The following is a 4,768-nucleotide window of genomic DNA, read 5'->3' as shown; positions in this document are numbered from 1 at the left end:
GCTGGGCCTGGGCCCGGGCCCCTACAGCCTGGCGGCCGCTTCCCAGCCCTCGCCAGGGGCTTGACTGGCCTGTGGGGCCCGCCCTTGGCATTGCACTGAGGGAAGCGGGCGGATGTTTAGGTAGCTCAAAATCTCTGGGTGAACCAGCGCTGCCCCTCACGAGCAGCAGGCGATTATGGCATTGGCAACTAATAACAGCTGAAGGAGGCCTCCCGAGAAAAAGGGGAATTAAGGATCAATGTAGCACCGTTCAAGAGATTCAGAGGAAGCTCTTGAAAATAGTGTATGCTACTAATAGAAGAAATAGCACATTGCTTTAGACTTTATATGTCTAAGTAAATAACTGCATTACTTTTATTGAATGTTACACACACTGGCAAGATGTGCTCTTGACAAGATGCAAAAAAAAATACATTGTAAAAATGGCATGATCCGTACAAGCTAATGTGCTCCCTCCTGGTGCAGTTGAGACTCGCAGTTGAAAAAGGGTGAGGATTGTTGCCTGGGTAGGAGGCCAAGAACATCTGAAATTCTTTCTGTAGATCAGCCAAGGCTTTTCTGTGAGTCAGCTCCCAAACCCAGATTTCAACCTGCCACTTCAAGTATAATCTGTTTTACCATTGTACATTTGATGTGTCAATATCCTCTAGCTTCCCCAGAAAGAAATAGATCCTCCTTCAGTTTGGCTTGTTACTGGACATGTCATTTTACAGGACACGGGGGGGAGGGGGTGAAGAGTGTGCAGGAGCTCAAAGACATGGAGCGAGTTGAAGGGAGACAGAGGCAAACAAGAAAGGTGGAGTCTTAACCACCTTAAAGGTTTTACACATTTAAACATTTAACATGCTTAAAGTTTTCATTGTGGATAAAAGACTTCCACTGCATTCCCCTACACCATCCATTATCCTCCATCCCAGTGCCATGGATCTTTTTTCAATCCCTACCCCAAAACTTCTTATGGACTCAAAGTCTCTAGTAGGGGAGCCCTACTTTGGTGGGCCTCTTGAGAGCTATCAGAATGTATAGATTCTTACTGATTTTCATTTATGTTAAGGCTGCTTTACACCACATTGGCAGAGTAAACAGGCCTTAAAGTAGCAGTCCATTTTAAGGTTTCTACACTGCCAGGACAGAACATTATTCTCATTCATGCAGTGTAAAATGGATATAATAATATTTAATTTTATTCTGACAGAGTTCTACAAAAGAAGGAAATTTCCCCACCAAAAAAACCCTCTTAAAAATGTTAATGTTGCAAGTGTGTTTCAATGGCGTCCTACTAACACCTAAATGTGACTTTCTTTACTGAAATTTTACACCTTTTAAAAAAAAAAAAGTTTTACATGTAAGAAGTCTGGAAATGACCAGTTAAATGCAAATCTCTCAACCTTCAGACAAGCTTGTGGTTGATGTAGTTAGATGTTTTACTGCATCTGTGTGTGTTTTTTCTGTGTGCTGTCCCAGCTCCTTGATCAAACTGCCCAATAACCACAGCAAAAGAACTTGGTCAGGTTTATTGTCAACGAAGCATGGTCCTAATGCCTGGCTCAGTGGTTACAGGTACACTAACACGTATGCCCATGGCAATGGACTAGCTCAGTTAGTGGTGGAAATTTCCCTTATCCCCTAGGCCAACCAAAGACATTCCCTCTGAGACTTCATTTTATACCCCAATACAAACAAGTTACATGTTGCCCCTCTGGCAATTGCTGCCCCCTGACATGGGTTGTTACCACCCATTACCTTGTACATGTTGATTCAATCAAAACATCTCTATCCATCATTCTGACCTTATCTTTCGGATGGGTCAGCACGTTCCTGTTATCTTTAGGGAACGTGTTGATATTGAGGTGTTCTGGTACCACTCTTCTGGAGTGTGTTTGCATGAATGCTCTGAGCCTACCACCTCTTAGCAATGTGTGTTTTTGCAGTATCAGCCGTGTTCTTGCCAGATTCTGTGAGCAGGGCCTTCCTCTTGCTCACAACCTGACTTTGCTTTATGTCAGCAAAGCTTTGACCACTACATTAGCTCGGGCCTCATACTAGGCCTCTGATACAAGGGCTTATGTCTCAGGCTCTCTTCCTACTACAGGTGAAAGAAGTGATCAACATGTGAGAAATTACATAAAAATGTGGACCACCTTTATTTTGTTGTACATGCTACAATTGACAAATTATAACTTTTAAAAAATATATAACTTCTTTTTAAGGATATATTCTCACTCAAATAAACCAGTTGATTTTTTTTATTGTTTTTAAAGAGAGTTTATAAAAACAAAAAGCAGGAAAACCAAATGTGCAACCAAAAAGACCTTTACGTGGGGTAAAAGTAAGGTTTGAATGCTGGATCTTCAGATTACCAGCAGAAACCATGACCATTTGCATGAAGGGTATAACTGTTGTCCTCTATATGGACCAGTCACTAAAGGGGAACTTGGCATACTTTGATGTTAGGTTACGCAACTATTTGCTCAATATCACAAGAATTCTTGAGATCAGGAATCTTCAGATCAGTTCCTGGCTCTGGAAGAGGCTATGATCTGGGGGTTAAGGCAGTGATGTATGGTCTAGTGGTTACAGACAACGTATCGAGGATAATATATTTCACTTTTTGTACTGAAAGACTATGTGACAAAATAGATAAGATTATATTTGCCATCGGATACTCCTGGGGGGTTTCTGCGTGCCTGCACAAAACGCCGCCCCCCCGGCAGAATTTCTGTGTTTCCCTGCAGAAAACGGCAGGGAAGCGGCGATCAACCATGGGCACAGTTTTGGGGGGGGATTGTCCCCCTCCAAACAGAGGCGAGGCATGGGGGGGCACACTGAATTACCTATCATTGCCCCCCCGCCTCATTTCTGCAAGCGCAGAGCTGCCCAGCTGAAGAAGGCTGCCTCTGGACTCCGCTGACTCTGCAGCTGAACACCGTCTCCTGGGTCCTAGTGCCCGTCGTATTCCCCTTCTGTGTGCTGCGAGCCTTCCTGTTTTCTGTACAACAGGAAGTGCCCGCAGTGGGGCTGGGTAAGGGAGGGGAGAGTGGTGAAGGGGTGGAGGGGGTGGAATAGGGCAGGGGTGTATGTGGGAGTGAGGGGAGGGGAATGGAGAAGAAAAGGGGATGGGAGAAGTGGAAGCCCAGCATGCGGCATCCCCTCAGCATCAGCTGAGGAGCCCCCATTAAGCAGGCCCATCGAACCTTCACCCTGACAAGCCCTATCCCCCTACACCTGGACCCTCTGAGCCCCCCAGACCTCCACCCCACTGATCCCCCAACGAGCTGCACCTGGACCCCATCAAGCCCCACTCCCCCGGCCGAATTTTAAAATGTGTGCTTAATTTTTTGGCACAGAATTCCCTCCAAAGTAATAGGAGAGACCTGGGTTCCATTCCCAGCTATCCTGAAATGACTGTATGAAACCTCTCAGTTAACTTATTTGTAAAACAGGGGAATGATACCTGAGTGCTTTCTATGGCAGGAGCCTTTGCTCAATAATGAAAGATCACAAGTGCATAGAAATATAACAGTAGTCAGTAGAGGGGAGATCAGAACTCCTGGTTCCCAGCTCAGTGGACCTTTCCCTAGGCTGCTTGGGGGGGAGGGGGATTTTTTTTCTCTCACTCATCTGTGGAACATAGCTCAGTTTGGTGGGAAGTAGAACAGGCAGCGTGATTTAGCAAAGATGTGGAACATCCCACAAAACATAGGAAACAAATGTTTCAGCTAGATCTCCATTGGCATATAATCCTGCCCCACTCACCTATTTACATTACCTATCCAAACTTAATGTAGACCCCTAAAATTTGCAAAACTACATGCAAAAGTGAAAACAAATTACTAGATTACAGAATTTAATTTCCTATTCAAGGGATCAATTTCCAATATACTGTACATATGCTATTACCTTACTCATTATAAAACACTACAGGTTATTTCCCCCTTTGCCAAAGAGTAGCTGAATTCCTGACATAGCAAGTCAGTTTCCCCTTGGAGCAGAAATTGGTGACATGGAGTCAAGTATTTGCTTGGTGTAATTTATTTACAAGTACACATGTCCAGTTCCTTCAAACAAGGGTGAAAATAAATGGCACACAGGCAACTCCCTTTAGCAAAGAAATCTCTTGTAAGGCCCTAAAGTAGGTGTCTTGCTGTTTCTTTCAAGGCTCTCGTGCCAAACTCACTGTTTAACCCTAGTTACTAGTTCCAGCCCCAAGCTCCTCCGTTTTTACCTGGAAAACCCTGCTAGCCCCCAGACTCCAGGGGTTGAATAAGTGACTTGACCGTTAACCCCTCCTTGGTGAAGTTGCTCCGCCACACAGAGCTCAAAGAGGCCTAATGAGGGATGTTTTAACCACATAAGGGTTCAAAAGCAAGCAGGACAAATGCCCACTTCTGTAAAAAAGTGGGGTGCAGAGAAACGTGCAGGGGGGAGTGGTGACACCAGCCCTGCACAGGGGGGAAGAAGTGTTCACGTGTGGGTTAGGCAGGGCTCAGGCAAGCGGTTCTGGCCAGCTGTGTGGGGCAGCCGTGGGCAAGCGGCTCAGGTCAGCCCTGCACAGGTGGTGGTGTGGGGAGTCTTAGGCGTGGGGGGGAGCCTCGGGTTAGCCCCACGCAGCGGTTGGGGGGGAGGGAGGAAGGTGAGGGCTTGGGCTAGCCTCACCCAGTGTCCCATTTTCCCTTTGAAAAGTAGTCATTCTACTAATGCTAGCTGAGTTGAAAGGACCAGCACAGAGCCTGACATTTATATGTATGCACCTACAACTGGCCTTATT

Source organism: Chelonia mydas, chromosome 8 (assembly GCF_015237465.2).
Source record: "Chelonia mydas isolate rCheMyd1 chromosome 8, rCheMyd1.pri.v2, whole genome shotgun sequence".
NCBI lineage: Eukaryota > Metazoa > Chordata > Testudines > Cheloniidae > Chelonia > Chelonia mydas.
The sequence above is the reverse complement of the archived record's forward strand: the minus strand, read 5'-3'. Positions refer to the sequence as shown.